The following is a 10,265-nucleotide window of genomic DNA, read 5'->3' on the forward strand; positions in this document are numbered from 1 at the left end:
GAAAACCAGAAAGGTTAGAAGAATGCAATAAAAGAAACAATGTAGCGAAACAGTTTCAACATTCATAGCAACTATATTCTTAGCTTGAACTTAGATTAATACTATCAAGTTATATTGTCAAAGCATCTAGCTCAGTATTTAACACTTAAGTCTATGGTAGTCTAAATGTCTATATGATTAAGTCATATATGTAAGCTTAGACTAGATGATACTATAGTCTTATAACCCCAAATTGCCAGTTGACAAAATAGTCTTATAACCCAAAATTTGCCAGTTGACAACCCATCGTAAGCTATTTACAATAATCACAGCCAAAGTTGAAATCAAACCTTTTATTCCCAGTCTTAACCTTGACTCTAGAACCTTTTGACTAATCCATGTTTTTCAGAAGCCAGTAACATCAAGGATCAAAACCAAATGACACAAAGGTAAAGATACCATATTTAAGGCCAAATTTCAGATTAAAAAATAAATGTGATGAGCTAATCGCAACAACAACAAACCTAAATAAACAGGAAACTAAACTAATACTTAAACCAAGCATAGTTGTCACGACCCAACCCACCATGACTAGCACCCACCCTAACTCCTTGTGGGCGAACCAACACGTAAGTCATCGATTCATTCTAGTCCATTTTTATATTAACCAGTTCAATCAGTTATTAGCCATCAAGCACAAAATAAATCAAATTAGGTCATGCTATAAAACAATGAAGTAAATGCGGAAGTCCTACTATTACAAACCCCAAAATCCGAAAGTCACCGTATGAGGACTCTAATCTAAAGCATGTCTAAGGAATGTAATAATGTAACTGGCCTAAATAAATAACCAACAATGTCCGAATTGACATATAGACATCATAAAAGAAGATCTTCAGCGCCTCGCAATGGATGTAGTTCCCTAAATCTAACTGGCCGCCAACCCCCAATGCTAAATACGGTGTCCTGCAGCAATGACTGCCAACTGCATCAAAAAGAACGCAAATGCTTTAGTATCGTCAAGATAAACACCGGTAAAAATCGTTAGATATCATAGAGAATACTAAGATTAGTATCACGCATACATCATAAAATCAATAAATAGACAGTTTGCCACCAACAACACGAAATAAATAATCTAACAAGTCAACCAAGTGATATTACTAATCAAGTCACCCAAAGATATCAAGAAGCAAATCAACAAACAACAAACTGAACAAGTCTACCAACAATAACCATATATTTCGTTGTACACACATGCTAACCGATGTCACCGCCGTGAGGCCGCGACCGGCAGGACCTATGGTATCCATATACCCTTTGCCGATAATTCATCAACCCGAGCCATAAATCTTCCGCTGTTAATCCCCGAGCCGCTGTCCATATCATATACCACTCATTTTCGAAACGAACCTCGGACCACGAGCTCATAATGTAAGTCACATCCTCACCCCCGATCAAATGTACCTTTTCATATATATACAATAGTATTTCTTGTCCTCTTATTTTCAATAATCGAATCATCATTTTGTATCCCAATTTCACAGAGAAGATCTTATTAACTTCTCACCACAACAATATTAAACTGTAGGTTCCAACATAATGAATAGTGGCATGAAGCCCACGCAGTCACTCGAACAATTGCATATAGAAATTCAACCACACACACACATCATGTTTGAAGACTAGATATGCTTTCTCCTATCGAATTCACAACATATACAATCAACTAATCAAAATCTAACTCAAGTAGACCGTAACTTACCTCAAACATACAGCTGGAACAATGCGAATCACTCCGCTACAACCTTTCCCTTCTGTAAAGCCTCGAAATGCTCAAAGTCTAAAAATTAGAATGCTCAATGAGTCATAATTACTCTAGTCACAAACTCAATTCAAGAACACCCTTCCCTTTAGCCCCATTCCCATGGATGAATGATTTCTAGGTGTAAAACAACCTAACAATGGCCTTAGTAACCACCAATCATCATTTTATAAAGAAAATTTATCAAAACATCAATTACAATTAGTTTCCATGGTCAACCTACCATTTTTACGAAACTCTAAGTCTCAATTCACTTAGTTCATGGCTCTAATGGTTCAATTCTTGATTAAAAAGAGTTAAATCAACCCATTAGATGATAAACAAATGATAACAATCATAACCCATCAATTATAGAAAGTCTTTTAGGTTCTAGGGTTACTATTACTAATTCACCATTGGAGACCCATAAAAGGGATGATAATCATGAAAATGATAACGTAATGATTGAAAGGGATGGTTAAGACTTACCTCTCAAGAATATTCCTGACCTAGCTTGGAAATTCGCCCTAGGTGCTTGTGAGGAACTGTTTTGGAGTTTTATGAATAAAGAATTTGGAACTAAGTGTTTAAAAATCGAGATTCGCGTCTCGTCGACTGCGCCATGCACACAATCGCACTGGCTGCAATGGTGCGTTTATAGCGACTGTCGCTATAACGGATCATAAAGAAACTGACCTCCGCCATAGCGGGCCATATCCCGCTATAGCGACATTACCATAGCTGTTCATTGCCCGCAAACGTGTCCACACGCCACAATGGACACAATGAATATGATCGACCGCTGCGCGAGGGAGTTCATGCTATAATGGTTCCACCGTAGGAGTACCTACCCTGCGGCAACGGTACCACTGAGGCAGTAAGCTTGCAATTTTCCCCAGTTTTTCACTCTACCACCCAACATTTCATCCGAGGCCTCACAAACACAAACAAACATGCACATAGGTATAAAAACACCATACGAACTTACCTGTGGCCTCAGAATTCCCAACGGAGTTCTAATTTCCTACTTCACCCCCCGATGGACTCAACACAGTCAAACAATAATCACAAACAAGTCAAGTTTTCAGTTCTTAGACTTATACAATCGAGTTTCTATTAGCTCGTTCTACCTTTGGGAAGGTTTTATTTGGTGGAGCGATCCTATATTTTTCATAACGATCGGGAGGGTCGTTACACCAGATACCATTTAAAATACCGTTCGTCCCTGAACGGACAAGGATGAGGAATCTAGGAAAAGTTACCTAACTCGGCGAAAAGCCGAGGATAGTTGGTACGCATATCAGATTCTGTTTCCCAAGTAGCTTCCTCTACCGGGCGATTCTTCCACTGAAGTTTAACGGAGGCTATTTTCTTCGACCTCAACTTGCGAACATCCCTATCTAAGATAGAAACACGCTCTTCCTTATACGTCAAGTTCTCATCTAGCAAAACCGAATCCTAACGGATTATGTGCGACCCACCGCCGTGGTACCTCTTCAACATCGAAACGTGAAATATCGGATGAACGCCTGATAGACCCGGAGGTAAAGCCAACTCATAAGCTACCTCCCCCACACGCTTGAGAATCTCGAACGGCCCAATGTATCTCGAGCTAAGCTTGCCCTTCTTCCCAAACCTCATCACACCCTTCATGGGTGAGACTTTCAATAACACTTGCTCTCCCTCTCCGAACTCAAGATCTCAGACTTTATGGTCCGCATATTCCTTTTGCCTACTCTGTGCTACCACTCTCTTAGAAGGTCCGTACTCTAAGGTCTCACCTCAAACGCATCCAACCACCCAATAGGAGACCTATACCTCCTCCTGTACAACGCCTCAAATGGAGCCATATCAATACTCACTGGTAGCTATTGTTATGTACAGGCGGACCTCGCCAATGGTAAGAACGATCCCAATGACCACCAAAGTCTATCACACAAGCCCGAAGCATATCTTCAAGAACCTCGAATAGTCCGCTCGATCGCCCGTCGATACCGAGGGTGGAAAGTCGTACTAAGGTCCAACCTAGTACCCAATTCCTCATGCAAATGCACCAAAATCTAGGTGAACGTTGTGCCCGTCGGACACAATGGAGATAGGAACCCCATGTAGCCTAACCACCTCACGAATGTAGATCTTAGCTAATTTCTCCGCATCATAAGTTATCCGCACTGGAATAAAGTGTGCAGTCTTAGTCAACTTGTCAACAATAACCAGATAGAATCAAACTTCCCCAACGTCTTCGGAAGACCAACCACGAAATCCATTGCTATTATTTCCCACTTCCACTCAGGAATGGGCATCCTCTGAAGTGTACCCCCAGGTTTCTGATGTTCATACTTTAATTGTTGGCGCCGTACACCGAGCAACAAACTCCACTATATCGCGCTTCATCCTAGTCCACCAGTACTGTTGTCTCAAATCGCGATACATCTTAGTAGCGCCAGGATGAATGGAATACCTCAAATTGTGAGCCTCCGACAGAATAGTCTTAATCAAATCACCCACACGTGGCACACAGACTCGCCCTTTAATCCGCAAAACCCCCTCTTCATCGATCACGGCCTCTTTGGCCTCACCTCGCAACACCTTGTCACGAAATTTACACAACTTAGCATCCTCAAACTGTTTAGCCTTAAGCTGCTCCAGAAATGATGATCGAGCCTTAACACAAGCCAACACCCTATCCGTGTTAGAAATATCCAGCTTCATAAAACTGTTAGCTAGAGTCTGAACCTCTTTAGCTAACAGACGCTCCGAAGAAATCAAACGAGCCAGACTTCCCATACTAGCTGACTTCCTGCTCAACGCGTCAGCCACTACATTTGCTTTACCAGGATGATACAAGATGGTGATGTCATAATCTTTTAGCAGTTCCATCCATCTCCGCTGCCTAGAGTTCAGATCCCTCTGAGTGAACACGTGCTGCAAACTGCGGTGATCAGTGTACACCTCACAATGGACCCCATACAAATAGTGCCTCTAAATTTTCATAAGTAAACACCACCTTTGCCGCTGGTTAAGTCATGAGTAGGATAGTTCTTCTCATGCACTTTCAACTGCAGAGAAGCATAAGCAATCACCTTCTTTTCTTGCATCAAAACAGCACCCAAACCAGAACGTGAAGCATCACAATAAACAACAAAATCCTTGCCCTCCACAGGCAATGCTAGAATAGGCATTGTAGTCAACAATGTCTTGAGCTTTTGGTATCTCTCCTCACACTCGTCGAACCACTGAAACGGTACCTCTTTCTGAGTCAAGCGAGTAAAATGAGAAGCAATAAAGGCGAACCCTTTCACAAACCAACGATAATAGCTAGCCAAACCCATGAAACTACGGATCTCGATCACTGATGTGGGCCTAGCCCATTCCCTGACTGCCTGAATTTTCTGCGGATCCACCATAATACCCTCCTTCGAAATTACATGCCCCGAAAAGGACACAAACGACAACCAAAATTCACACTTGGAGAATTTAGCATACAGCTCCTTCTCCCACAATACCCCAAGAGCAATCCTCAAATGTTTCTCGTGCTCCTCCTTACTTCTATAATACACTAGGATATCATCAATGAACACTATCACAAAAGAGTCTAGAAAGGGCTTAAACACACTGTTTATCAAATCCATGAACGCAGCTGGGGCATTAGTAAGCTCGAAAGACATAACCAAGAACTCATAGTGTCCACACCGTACTTGTCCACAGCCCCCATCTTGTGAAGCCTCTCGTGACAATCTATGATGAAATCGTACGCATCCTCTGAATTAGTACCATAGAAAATCGGAGGCTTCATTTTAGTGAACCTCCAAAACAAATCATGCTCCTCACTAGTCATTACCGGCCTTGCAACTGGCCTCGGAAAGGCCTCAAAACCCGAAACTTCATCCAAACGAGGTGCCACTGCTGCGGCATGCTGAACTCCCGGAGCCTGAACTCTATCCGGACCTGGGGCTGCTATCCCTGCGCCCCTACCTGCTGGAATGGCTGGTATAGCCCCGGCCTGTGCTAACCCATGCAACCAATTCAAAGACTCCGGCGCCATTGTGTATCCGGTATACTAGGAGCCTGCCCGGCCTCCCGGAGGAACTAGTACCGCCGCTAGCCGGGCCGTGCGACCGCATCTCCCGCGGCCTCATTGTGAGCCACCGGAGGCTCCGGGATCAACTACCGGGAATCCGCCCTAGCCGGTGCCGCCCTCTACTAGGACCGGGCACGCCGCCGGGCCGGGCGGCGGTGCGGTTGCATCTCCCGCGGCCTCATTAGGAGCCACTAGAGGCTCGGGATCAACTACTGAGAATCCAACCCCAGCCGGTGCCGCCTCTCTACCAGCTCCTCTGCCTCCACCTATGCCTTTGGCTGCTGCCGCGCGTGTTCTCGCCATCTGCGAGAGAATGAAGGATAGTCAGATACCAATTTGAATCATCCAGATACCAATTGGAATCAAGTAGCACGAAAGAAAGAAAGAAAAGGGAATTTTCCTAGTGCCCGGTAGCTAAGGCCTATCATGACAGCCTTTTATTTGGGAGAGTAGTACTATAAATCAAGTTGGACTTGGTTCTTTCACAATCTCCTCTCTAAGGCATCTTTAAAAGACTTCCCATGCCAAGTGATTTGCAACATGAATATCTACACACCTATCTTCCTTCATCCCATCATTAGATGAGTCCTACTATCCTAGAAGTGAGACAACTTGATTTTAAAACCAAATTAACTTACAATCTTCCAAAATAAAATGTTTTAGCTTCTTTTTAACCCAAAGGACCCTATTTGTTTAATCTATGTTGATTTTAGTGGCACGTTGTTAACAAAATCCTTCCCAGGTCTTATTAACTCCTTCCTAATCAACGAAAGGCTTTAATGGGCCCTATTGGCAACAAAAATGAGATTCAGAGGAGACCTTAAAGACCTGAGGTGAAGCAGTTCCTAGACCTTTACCTCAATAAAAGGAAAGTAGTACAAGGCTGGTCATCACCCCAGGCCTGTTCCTAGACTTTTCCTTTTGATAAGGAGAGACAATATGGGTTGGTCATCACCCCAACCCTTTCTATGCCATCATCCTTACCTCCCTAAGGTGTACTCAACCCTTTATCCCATCTTATAGTCAAATGGCAATCACTAAAGACCTTTAGGATTAGGATGAGTTTAATATTACCCTTAAGCTATACTATTTTGTTTATTTAAGACTACCCTCAACTATTTTATCCTCTTTCCTAAGGCATCAATCAACTAACAACTTATCAATATTAGACCATCCTAGGTTTTACCTCTAATAGGCAAATATACACATGACCAGTTTTAATCTTGAAGACAAATCATCCCTTTAAACTGGTTAAGACAAGATAAATACACAACTTGACCCTATTCATTTTATCACTCCCAACCTATATATACCAGTTATCAACATGTATTTAAGCATTGGAAATAACAGTTTCATAAACTAAAGTAAGCAGTTCTTAGGAGCAGTTGAAACAATTTAAGAACAGTGTAATAAAATCTTACTTCTTTAGTACAGGGATACCTCAAGGCCAATAAGAAAAACAAGAAAGGTCAGAGGAATGCAATAAAAGAAAAAATGTAGGTGAAACAGGTTTCAGCATTCATAGCAACTATATTCTTAGCTTCTTGAACTCAGATTAATACTATCAAGTTATATTGTCAAAGGCAGACCTAGCTCAGACAGAACACTTAAGTCTATGGTAGTCTAAATGTCTATATGATTAAGTCATCTATGTAAGCTTAGACTAGATGATACTATAGTCTTAGAACCCCAAATTGCCAGTTGACAAACCACCTTAAGCTATTTACAATAATCACAGCCAAAGTTGAAATCAAACCTTTTATTCCCATTCTTAACCCTGACTCTAGAACTTTTTGACTAATCCATGTTTTCTTTGTGTAAGTAGAACATCAAGGATCAAAACCAAACAGACACAGGCTAAGCATACCATTTTTAGGCCAAATCCTCAGGATTAACAAATAAATACAGAGCTAATCAGCTAACAACAAACCTAAACTAAACAGGAAACTAAACTAATACTTAAACCAAGCATAGTACTTAATTACACAGGATGCTACTAATATTTAAACTAGAATTTAAAAGAAAGCAATATCAAGATAAATGAGCAATATCAAGATAAATGGTTACCTTTTTTGAGTGCAGCTTGGTTAAGAATGGATTTGAAAGTTCCCTTGTGCTTCCAATCCCCTCCTCAGCCACAAACAAAACAAACACTTTAAAATTTTCACTCGAAAAAATAAAAGTTAAGTCGAAGTGTCCAATTCTAGTCGGTCACTTCCTTTAAAACCCTAGTTTCGAGTTTTAGGTGAATACATTTGATATTCCTCTTCTTTCTTTGAAGGAAGAATCCCAAATTGTTGTTTGAAATCGATGTGGGACTAAATGATTTATAAGGGGATTCATCTTGAATCCTTGTAAATTTGTGAGAACCAATAGGAATTGCGGGTTTGAAACCAAATACAACAAAAACCATTAAGGATTTGCTTTTCTTTGACCATAAAATTCAAAAAGCTAGAGACAATGTCGAAACTCTACCTTGTTTGGTTGATATGCGGAGGATTCGTACAAGAAACAATAAATGCTTCCCCAAACCGGCTATACACAACTTGTACAAGCATCGTACGTCTGTGTATTTGCCATTTTTGGCCTTAGATGACGAGGAAAGAGAAAGAGAATATGCTGACGGCTAGGGTTTTCCCTTCAAACCCTTAGCCAAAATGAAAGAATGAGGCTTTAGGGGTTTGTTTGGTTGCTTTAAGCCGAGAATGGGCCGGGTCTGGTTCCTTTTTGGGCTGGACTTGGCTAATTCTAAAAGAAGAGAAGCAGGCCCATTCTTTTTCATATATATACACACACACACATAGTATACGAATACGTATATTAGTGTATAAAAAAGGGTTGATTACTAAAGCATTTTAATTGTAGCTAAATTAAAACTAATTAATCAATTAATTTAAAAACACTGCTAATTTCATAAAATAGACTGAACTTGCAAACATGGCCTTAATTGAATCAAACCATGAAATTGGTTATCTCAATTATGGCCGCAATTTGACTAACCAATGGATTAGTTCAATTGTAGCCGTAATTAAACATATGATAAGCAATTTACAAATATAATCATTATTAATTATGATTAATTTACAAATTGTCAATGTGACTTCTAGGGGTGTTCATGGTCCGGTTTGACTCGGGTTTTGGTTAAAACCAAACCAAACCAATTAAGTCGATTTTTCTTAATATTCAAACCAAACCAAACCATTATAGTATGAATTCTATCGGTTTCGGTTTTGTCGGTTTTATCTGTTTTGTTCGATTTTTGCGGTTTTATGAATGTATTAATACAAATAACCTTTGAATCAAATGGTAATTAAATACGACTTTGACCGTGATCCATTAAAATCTAAGAATCTTCTTAATTAATTCATTAACTTTATTTAGGTATAGGCTTATGACTATGGGTATAGGAATTACAGAAACATAACATCTACTTTTCATGATTTTAGTTACCTCCCTACATATAGCCTTTTCATATTGCGCAGCCCCTTCGAAATTTTGTTATCTAGACTGTTTGTGTTTACAAAGCACTGAGAAGAAAGCACAGAAGCTAAAGTGGAAAATGATAAACATAAAGACAAAGTCATCAACCAAATCTTTTTAAATTCCAATTGCCATTTTTTCCCTTTAATTTGTTTCGGATAAAATGCTAGCTTATTAGTAGTAATTCAGATGGCATGTAAATGAGGGAATCGTAAAACCAAATAAGGGGAAAATTCTATTTTACCTTAAGCAAAATTCTTTTTCTTTTACCTTAAATGGGCTACACTTTTCTTTCTAATTATTTTACATTGTATTGGACTTGGAATGAGCCAAAATTTTGAAGAAGATATATATGTATATAATATTTTAGATATGTATGTATCTATCGGTTTGGTTAGGATTTTTTTTGGTTTAACACTAAACCAAACCAAATGTTATCGATTTTTTAAAATTTAAAACCAAATCAAGTCAAACCAAGCCAGTTTTCGGTTTATTAAGTCGGTTTGACTCTGTTTACTGGTTCAGATTGATTTTTTGGTCTCATTTGAACACCCTTAGTGACTGATTATGCAGAAATTAAAGTTTGAGGGACAAAAGGATTATTTATTTTAATTAATCAATTTCCTTGAATTAAACGGAGTAAAATACTTGCTAATTTGGTACTAGATAATTCAAACAATTAGTTGAATGATTGTTTTGAATTAATCTATTAATAATAAAATATGTAGATTATTTTAAATACTTTACAAAATATATTCGAAGTTATTTTTCCAAATGAAATGGCAAAATATTATCGATATAATTTTGCTTACATGAGAATTCAGGCCACATGTAGTTCGACTTGCTGAGGAAGGATAACCCTTATGCGGGAATACCTTCGGATTTCCCGATGTGTATCCGACCGGTTACGATTATTTTAGT

This window comes from Lycium ferocissimum, chromosome 9, assembly GCF_029784015.1.
Source record: "Lycium ferocissimum isolate CSIRO_LF1 chromosome 9, AGI_CSIRO_Lferr_CH_V1, whole genome shotgun sequence".
Classification (NCBI taxonomy): Eukaryota; Viridiplantae; Streptophyta; class Magnoliopsida; order Solanales; family Solanaceae; genus Lycium; species Lycium ferocissimum.